Consider the following 10,299-nt stretch of genomic DNA (forward strand, 5'->3'; position numbering starts at 1 on the left):
TACTCTGCTGCCATATCCTGTTTTCTCATCTCTTTCACCTCCACCTCATTGCTCCCATTTCAAGGGAGAGTAAAGCTACCTGCACACTTATCTCCCTCTCTGGAGGGCTCTCCTAAATATATTAAAGGAAAACATTTCAACACTTCTAAATTTCACTCTTGAAGCTTTCCCCATCTCCAACTGACTGCCTTGCTCCCCCCGGAGGTAACCTGCAATATAGCATGTCCCAAGCGACCAAGACAATAGCCAGGAAAAGCACCAAACTTTGGAAACTGCAAACATGCACACAGAAAAATATGTCTGGGTAAACACACAGGGCTTTCGGACACAGGCTTACTTGTATTCCAGGATGGCTGCAGGAAGCTTGGATCAGCTGGTACGACTCCTGTACGTGGGCTACTTGAGCTTCGGGCAGTGCTTAGGTCTGTGTGAGGTCTGCACCCAACATCCCCAAACGTGGAAGCCAGAGATGATGCCCCCATTCCCAACGAGCTGTTATGTGTTCCTGCCCAGATGCCATTACAAGTTATGCACATCAGAGCAAGACAGGACCTTGTCCTGCTACGGCATTAGCTTAAACACCAACCTAGTACCGGCTTATCTAACAGATCTTCTCAAAGCACTTTAGGAGTATTAGGGTCTACTCTCAATGCAAGGAGAAGAAAAGAAAATAAAGCAAAGTACATGCTATTTATATCAAGATAACTATCCTGATAAAAACCTAGAGACTCAAAACACTGTTACTGAGATTCTTGATAGGGAAGGGGCTCCCAACCTGCACGGTGACCAGTTCTGCTAGACACATCACACCGACATAAAGGTAGCAGGGATGTATCCCCAGGGCCTGCATCCACAAAAAAGTCAGCAGCACAGTAATTCTTGACCAGGAGCAGGTTGTCATTGCTGTATCTTTTGGAGACAGACACCTTCTACCTTTAATGGCTAACATTAACACGGCAGCTTCTTCCACCAAAAATAAACTCCAAACAGTAAACAGAAGGGATGTGGCACAAGTGAAAACAAAAAAAATTAATTTCTGGCTTGCGTAAAGTCATGGAAAATGTTACCACCAAGGAGGAGCTATTTCTACATAAAAGTCAACAAACATAAATACATACACCCCATTTCTGACACAACAGAAGTGGTGAAAGAGGAGGAAAGAAACGTTCAAGCTTGGTCCTTCAGTTCCTAGGGGTACTTCTGAACACATATTCATTCACAGAGTCTAGTAAAGGAGGAGAGGGCTGCATACTCTGAGCAAGACCTGCTCCATTGTGCTGCGGGCGACAGCACACTTGCTTTGCCCTGATGTTGGTAGGAAAAGGAACCCCAAGCGACATGACCCTGAAGCCGTTCTCTGCCATCTGCAAGCACAATCTGTGTTTTTAAAATAGATCATCTCCTCTGAGGCTAAAAGTATTTCATTTCTAAACTGCTGAGAGAGCAAAGAATGATACACAAAGCTATCCCATGAAAGAGTCTTAACAGCTAAGCCTCCTTCTGCTGTACAAAACACGATCCAATAAAACATGCACAACCTGGCTGCAAGGTTCTCCTGGAAACTGTGAGGCAAGAAATTGCTCCTCCTTAAAACCTACTCCACACTTACTGTAGTTTCAAGTATCTACCATGCCGCACTTTAAGATACCACAAAACCATTTTCCATTCCCCTCTTAACTTCTTATTCCTCCAAGAGTTACTCCATTGAATTATCCATATTCTGGACCCAAAAAGACCAATGCAGAAGTGCCATGTGGTAGCTGATTTAAAGTCTGAATTTTTTGCATCTATTAGGACACAAGCCAGAGCTTTACATTAGTGAAAGCAGGAGCCTTATGGGTTTCAGAATGTCCCCTAGACTTACAAGGAGTACAAGAACACATGACAAAATGGTTCAAGGTTTATTTTAGACTATTTTAATTATAAGAATGCCTAGACTTGCCAACTGGGATCAGCTCTTTCCATTGTGCTAGGTATATATTACAAATTCATAATTGATTTAAAGTCTTTTCAACCCCCAAAGGCATGGCATCACCAGCTGATCTGGCAAAAGGTAGGAAAAGGAGAAGGCAGAGAGTCAGAACAAAATAACATAACATTATACAGTAAGAGAGTCATTGGTGCAGCTCAAACCAGTGATAGCGATAAAAGAAAATCAAATGCTTTTACATTTATTACTTCTTAAACTGCTTTTGTTCTCTGGGGAGGCATCTAGTTTACTTAGCTATGAGACATGAAAAGGTCCCAACAGTGCATTTTTAAGCTCTCCAACAGCATTCCCAAAACAATTTGTGAGTTAAGTGTGTGACCTGGCAAGCGATTTTTACTAGTGCAACTTATTTACATTTTACTACTCGTGCAGGGCAAAGCTTTCTTAACCTCAATTCAGTGAAAGTCACCTCACAACATACACTTCATACACTGGCACACGTATATAACTCCAAACACACATGAGCAATAATGTGCTCGGCTAGAAGACAGGCATTTGACAGATTCACAAAAACACATGGTGACTGAATCTACAGCTACTGCACTTCGTATCGGCTTAATGCACTTTGCACAACAAATTCAGATCCAAATGCAGTTCTTTGCAATGTTATTTCTCCAGAGGAGTAAACAGTCTGAACGCTGAAGAGCTTTTGCTCTGTCACAGTTTTCAAAACAGCTGTCAGTACAGTACAAGAGAAAAGTGTCACTGGGACATAAAACCAGTAGCGTCATCATGAACAGAACAGGAAGACCATTAACCTCAGAAGCAGAGGAGTCAGGCACCCAGGACGACCAAACCGCAGGGCAAGGTACACACCCACTAGGCCATATTCAAGAAATGATCCAACACCTACGTACACATAAGAGCATACCATACACAGAAACAATTTAACCTCCAACAAGGCCAAGCATCTTCTTTTCTCATTTTAAGGAAATTAAAACTCGGAGAACACCACAAAAATCTTCCCCACTTCCAACTCACACAGCCCCCACCCATTTTGCTAATCCACAGAGTCATCCAAAGAGCAGCTTCCCCTCCCCATGCACCCATTTAAAAACTCAGAATCAACAATAAAACCCTTTTACCCTGAGCCGTGCACTCCTCTTTCCAGAGTTTTTTTCTGCTCTATTAATTTCTGTTGTCTCGCTGTACTCACACAGCCCTCCTCCCCACATCCTCCTCCTCCTCTTTTTTTTTTTTTTTTTTTTTTTGTGTGGACTGACCCACATTGTGATAGGTCAACATCCAACATCCAGTCCCTTTTTGGGAAGGGGACAGGAAAAAGAGAAAGGGGGAGGGAGAGGAGTAGATGGGATGTTCCCCAACCTTCCAACTGCTCCTTCAAGAGTGGTATCGAACACATAGGCCTTGCACTTTGTCTCTCTCCCATATTCCCACCAGCCCCTCTCCACAAAAATCAGTCAAGCCCTCTGCTCCCAGGGGAGAAATACAGGAAGACTACAAAGATTCTGCAACTGGCAGAGGTGAAAGAGATGACAAGAAAAAGGACTGTGTTGCAAACATTTGTGTCCGGCGTGACAGAGAAAGTTTGCATTTCATTTTCCATATTCTCAAGAACAAAGTTAAATGAGAACTTATTCCACCACCACTCGCATTTATCGTTTCCCATCTTCAAGTGCTAAGACAGAGGAGACAGTTTTAAAGTTGCCAGAGTTACTCTAAGAAGAATCAAAAGTCAAACTCTACAGCAGAATCAAAAGCCACTGAACTTGTCACAGTCACACACGAAGGGAGCTTTTTTATATTGGAACATACTTTTCCACACAAAATATAACATACATAATCTATCAGATCAGATTCATACTTAAATTTAGCAAGTAAATGTGCTGGAAGAAGCCAGACATCTTATCACAAGCCCAGGCAACTGTGCAGCGATGCGTATGAGGGAGACGCACGTCTGACTTCCCTAGCAATCATTCTCTGATGCAAATACTCCTGCAGTGCTCATCACTGCTATGTAAAAACAGTGATTCTCAATAAAACACCCAAAGCCACTCACTAGGAAGCCATTCTGTTATTGATAAAATACCACCTGATTTTTTATTTGTGGGTTGTTGCCTTTTTTTTAAAAAAACAAAACAAAACTTTGGACATAAGACACATACATCCTCTTAATTCCCCAAAATCACCAACTCCTAATTTCATTACTCCTGTTCCACATTGCCCCCTCCACACTTCTCTCCCTGCCCTGTTACTCCATCAAGAAAAATAAAAACCCTACAAATGCAAACTTCTAAAAGCAGAATTAGGAGCTTTGTATTCCTGGACTCCTGGGAAAGGAGAGTTCCTCCCCACACAAAAATGCTAAGCCCTAGACAGATCAGCTTTACAGCTTTGTCAGTTAAGAGAATGAACCCCAACACACCACTTCCCTTACAGAAACCTTACCTCTGAAAACTCACAGGCAGAAAGCAATGCCTGGGGGAAGAAACCATTCTCACCCTTGCTAGCTAAAGCACAACAAGCAGACAGCAGAGGGGAAAACCTGCCCAGCATCCTCTTCTGAAGGCTACTTAGGCCACAGGAGTGGCTAGAAGCTGCTCACCTTTTCCGGGCTCAGCACCAAAGCTGACCACAGAGGTTTGCAGAGAAGTCGCCAATACTGTTGGAAGCTGACAGATTCCAACTGATACTAAAACACAGTTGGAGGCAATTCTGAAATCCCCCATCTCTATCCGAGCAGGCAGCAACAGCAACGCATCTTCTCTATAAAGAAAGGGGCACACCAAGCATCCACCTGAGAGGGTATGTGCTTAAAAAAAGACAAAACTTCAACCCAATTTTTCCAGACACCGTAACATTAAATTACTCAGTTGGATGAAGTTGCCTAAATGGGAATTTATATGAATAACTTCTAGTTTAAAACTCTGATGTAAAATCAGTGCCATCACAAAGCCATTGGGACAGGGGAAAGAAAGTCTGAAAGTCAGGAGAGTTTGGAGAAGGAGAAAGGTCACTCCCAGCTCCCATGGGACAACCAGCACCAAATAGCTTCACCCATCACTAACCACCCTTTCCTAGCAAAGCTGGCAAAGAGGAGACACGATGTGGTGAGCCAGGAAGAGAAATTCACTCTCTTCGAATCTCAGGTGACTGGCTTGTCCAGGTTCCTTTTAAGTAACCTGGACAAAGGCACAGCTCCTTACATTACTGCCTGGGCTTCATCTGTGCTGGGAATGACAAGGCAACTGCAGGCTCCCAAGCAATCAGCTCAGCAGCCTCCAACAGCATCCATGTCAAGTTTCACAGACTGGGGAGGGAACAATGGGCCAGCAAGGTCAGCTTTTAAGGTATTATTTCATCTCATCTCCTTCTCAAAGCCTCCCTGCTGCACTAGATAACATGTTGCAGTCATTTTCTTTGCTGAACCAGAAAAGACCTTTTTTTACCTTTTTGCTACAAAGTTGAACCGGGGGCCAGATGTACAACACAACCAGGCAGAGGGGAAGGCTTTCGGGTTAGACACAAAAATTTGAGGCCATGACACCATCTCCCTGTACTCTTGGTCACTCTCCATTATACCACATCCTCAAATAGCTGGTCCTTTGAGTATCGTCAGACCCCCAGGCACTATGACTGTAAAATGCTAACAGCAGTATTCCCATCCTTTCAATCCAAAGACAGATTTGAATGTGAGGAGACAAATATCCAGGTACTCTATGGGTTAAAGGACATTCAATGCTGCAGGTAGAGCATGCAAGTTATCTCCCTCTTCAGGCTTCCCGTAAATTATGCCCCTCAAGGGCTATAAAGATCTGGTCACACCCAGATACAGCACAGTTCCTGGGTGGCTTGTCTATACACTGCATTTTCCCTGGACAGAACTTGTTCTGTTGCCTTCCCAGACACGTTACTTACACCATCACAAACAAAAACCACATGGAGGTTGAGCTGATTTTTAAAGACTACAGAGAAGCTGACTATAAGCAAGTACTCCAGTCCCCTGCCTCTTCCTAGACAAGGAATACTCTGAAGCAAGATTCCTGGAATGTGGTTGCAGCTCACTGCTTCAGCTGGCAGAATTTCACCTCCAAAACCTTTCTGAGGAATTGCTGCTCCAAAAACATTTCCAGCTGCACTTTCCCAAAGTAGTCCATAGTGGGGGGGGAAGAAAAATAAAACATAAAATAAAATAAAAACACAAGCAAAAAAAAATAAAACAAAACACCACCACCACAACACCAAAAACATTTTCAAAAGGGTGTTTCCAGCCCCAGCGCTATCATATTTTACAGTTACTTTAGCTAGCTGTTTTAATCCATATTATCACAGTATCAAACCACTTTCAGAGTCCGAACTGTTCTGGTAGGGTGCAATGTCTTGGCAGGAAATCACCCTTCCACCACGAGAAAGCAAACCCCAAAGAGTTTGAGAAGTGAGAACAGCACACAACACACACTGCTTCAAGAGAGCAGATGGGCAAGTCAGCACACAAAACCCAAACATAATGAACACCTCAATTTTTCAGGGCCTTGGTGAGTGCAAACAATCACAAACTCTAAAACAGAAAAAAGCTTCTCTCCCCGGCCCTGGCTGTTCAATAACATGCAGCAGCTATGTTACATGGATAGCTACCAGCAGTCATGTACTAGGAAAGCTGTACTGTATAAAGATTAAGTGCAATTTTACTCTGAGACTACTATTCTCTTGATTCTGCAGACAGCCCAACCTGTACATTCATCACTGCTTTAAAACCTTAGCTTCCTCAATTTTAGCCTGAAAACCCTGTGAAAACTAGTCACAGCAGCAGCTCTTCAGAATCAGCAAGTCTGATTTGCAACTTCGTATTTTAGCTCAACCTTCCTGCAATACTTCGAGCAATGCAACACCGGGCTCTTGAAGCAGCTAGGACCAAATAACAAACATCTCCTGAGGAATTCACTGCTCCCACCAGCCATTGCTGCAAGAACAAAAAGATATCCTTTAAGCTACTGGAAAATTAAACAGGCACTTCTGCTAGAAGGAGCAAGGCAAGAGCTCATCTCCATCACTGCAAACATAAGCCAATTAAACACAGACCCAAAACAGGAGGGGAGGAGGGATGAAGGGTAAATTCCACCACATGGAAATTAAAAGGTTGTTGCTTGAAGTCAAAACATGGTTATTAGATGTTTTAGTTAACTCAGCAGTAGTACTGAATAGAGAAAAGGACTGGCATTTTGGAGGGGGGGCACAAGGGAGAGAAGAGTGGGGAAAGATGTTTCAAAAGTTGTTTTGAGTTGGGGAAAAAAAAAAAAAAAAAAAAAAAAAAAAACACCCTTCCTTTATCCACAAGAAGAAAAGAACCCTAATCCCAAAACTGCAAACCGCAAGAGCTCATCTCTCGGCCTGCTACTAGCAAACAGGCAAACAAGCTGACAGAGAACAAGGCAGATTTCTAGCTGGATTCTGACATCTCGTTAGAAGCCAGCGAGCTCAGAACACTTTCATTATGCCAAACCAGCTAGTCACGCTGAACTTTATTTTCTGACCAGCTTGTGCTTCCCCTTCTAACTGCCACGTGTCCCAAGAAGATGGACAAATAGAAGTACAAAAGATGCCCGAGTGACTGGGAGGCGTTCTTCCCCTTGGCCCGTGTTTCCAAAAGACAACCCGTTCAGCACACTGAACTGACTATAGAGACCCGAGCGGAATACAAACAAAAGCATCTTCCCACACCACTGAACTGCCTAGAAATGCTCGCTTCAGTAGCAACATTTTCCTGATCATTTTACAGCAAGACTGAATCACTTCTGCTCCGGATGCAAAAGTAGCCACCTGCTGCATACATGCCACTTAAGGTTTACAACACAACCATAACAATGATGGTATTAAGGACTTAAAAACTGCTCCAGCTAGACCAGAGCAGATTCAAAGCCCATTTTCTTGGGGACAATGGTGGGAAAAAAAAGAAGAGGCTGAAGTAGGCTTTTGTGGAATACCTTCACCGTAAGAAAAGCTCTCCCTAAAGCCCTACTGTTTAGTACTTAGCCAACATCCTAAAAGTGTGAGAATTTATACTTTCCCAAAGTACTATACAAATACAGACCTTCAGTATTAGAAGCCTGAATAGCATGAACATTTCTAGAGAAATCTCTGATCCCTTTTAGGGAAGCTGATAAGCTCTTAAACTCAAGGGTAACTTCCAGCAACACAGTTCAATGGTACAGTTAACTATTGTGTTAAAAAAATCAAGTCTTTGTTAGTGGGATGTATGCTTTATTACATTTTCATTGATTGTTGTCTTTTTCTTGCAGGATAGGAAACAGACATTTCTATTCATCCTGTTGATCAAGGCCTTCTATTTTTCTCTTCAACAGAGGTAAATGGTCTTGCCTCTGGGGAAGCCTGTCTATGTCTTCAGTAACTACTCCTGTTCAAGATCCTTATGTGTCAAGAACAGTTTCAAACTTTCTGTAAGGAGGAACCATCTTCAGTATTTCCTCTAGATTTCCCACTCCTCCTCCTCCTCCTCCCACTCTTGACAGCTTTGTGGTGTTCCAAGCAGCTTTCACAGAGCTGTCCCTGAAACCACTCCAGTCCCTCTCCTGGATCACAATTCATCAGAACCCTGTCACGCACATGTTCCTCCAAAGCCCTCCTTCCACTACACGCTGCAGTTGCCAAGACTGAATTAGCCCTCACGGAACACTTGAAATTTCAAGCCACCGTGTGCATCCAGACAAGACCCGTCGTAACTCACCCGCGACGCAGGGAGCACACAGGCGCAGCAACAGCCTCCTCGCACACCTACCCCAAGCGCATACACGCGGCGTCCATCCGTCCGTCCAGCCTGAACCAGAGGAAGCACCGCAAACACAAACCTGGTGCCCACCGTCCCGCTCTGGGGTCCACGGTGCTCCCAGCCCGCCTGGCGCCAAACACACCCGTGCACACAGTGACACCCGCCCAATGCCACCAAGAAGGGTGACAGCACCGGGGGGGGGGGGGGACGGACACACGCCTGTGCCAGGGGAGATGAAGTGGGCTGCAGCAGAGAGGTGCTCTGGGGCAGGAACTGCGTGGGCTGCGTCGCGGGGGGATTGTGGGGGCTGCGCTGGGATCTGTTGGAGAGGGAATGGCGGGGAGGGGAGGGGAAGGGAGGGGGAAGGGCGGGGGCACACCGGAGAACGTGCTCGGGCTGCACCGGGGAATGGGGAAGAGGGCCGGGGGCCGCAGCGGGGAACGGGAGGAGGAGGAGGAGGAAGGATTAGGGGGATGAGGGGAGCCGAGGTCGCAGCCGCACCGGGGCAGGCGTGGGGGGGGGGGGGGGGGTGTGTGTGTGAATCGCGGGAGCCCCACACGAGCACGCCCGAAGCCCCTCAGGCCCGCCCCGTGCGCCCACAGACGCCCCCGCCACGTCTTACCTCCCGGCGAGCGGGCGGGCGGGCGGGGCTCGGCCCGTTGGGGTTCGAGGGGTTGGGGGGTCAGGTCGGGCCCTGCCCCGCTGCCCGGCGGGCGGGCGGGCGCCGGCACCGGGGTCCTCAGGCGCCCATGGCGACGCCGGGCCCACCCCGGCCCTCCGCGCCTGCGCAACAGCACCGTGCGCCCCGCCCACTCCCCGGGGCGGGGCGAGAGGGGGGGTGACGTAACCGCCCGGCTCTTAAAGGGGCGGCACCGCCCGCGGCTGGGGGGGGGGGAACCCCCGCCCAGGCCGCGGTTTTTGTGGGGAGGGACACTCGGGGATTCCAGCGCCCCTTCCCCCGCACCCCCGGCCGGTTAAGGGCAGCGCTGGCCTCAGGAAGATCTCCCCGAGCAGATTTCCACCTCTACCTCCCAGCCGGTTTTAACTCGGAGTTAAAACATACACGTAGGTGGTGGAAATCAAAGCTGTACTTCTACCCAAGCCACAACAAGGGATTTTAAAACTTAAAAAAGCCCCAAAAACCATGCTTGCATGGAGGACCGTGTTAGCAAGAGGAGGGCAATATCCCACCCGGGATGTGTTTGATGACACTTTCTCCCGCTTCCATAGAGGGGCAATGTGCCTTTTAAACACATTTAAACCTTTCAAAACACAGATGCACCCAAAATGGCCGTGGTTCCCCCAAAACAGAGCTCCTGCCCACAACCTCCCCTGAATCCGCCCACAACCTCCCCTGAATCCACCAGCCGGCTCACGGCTCTGCTGCCTCCGCAGCCCTGCGGGGGAGCAAAAGCACGGGGGGGGGGGAGGTGGGTGGTGGCTTCCACATAAGCGACGTTCCTCTTTCTCACGGCAATCAAGATTTAGAGGGGAAAAAAAGTCCAGTTTCGCTCTGATCCCTCAAAGCTACACTCAAAATGGAGGCAGGCCCAAGGCGTGATAG

The 10,299-nt window shown here is 46.8% G+C and overlaps 1 protein-coding gene across 2 annotated transcripts in view; it reads right to left on the reverse strand.

Moving 5' to 3' along the window:
* Nucleotides 1–9,539, reverse strand: part of TMEM184B (transmembrane protein 184B) — a 30,664-nt gene extending 21,125 nt beyond the window's left edge. Inside the window, exon 1 of one of the 2 annotated variants that reach the window (XM_042792891.1) lies at nucleotides 9,358–9,539. The gene's annotated coding sequence lies outside the window, so the exon portion shown is untranslated. Of the gene's footprint in view, nucleotides 1–337; nucleotides 564–9,357 lie in introns of those variants that run through there. The other variant, XM_032996748.2, reaches the window with a different exon arrangement.
* Between the last annotated feature and the right edge of the window lie 760 nt (nucleotides 9,540–10,299).

Source organism: Tyto alba, unplaced genomic scaffold (assembly GCF_018691265.1).
Source record: "Tyto alba isolate M040663 unplaced genomic scaffold, T.alba_DEE_v4.0 Super-Scaffold_2, whole genome shotgun sequence".
In the NCBI taxonomy this organism is placed as follows: domain Eukaryota; kingdom Metazoa; phylum Chordata; class Aves; order Strigiformes; family Tytonidae; genus Tyto; species Tyto alba.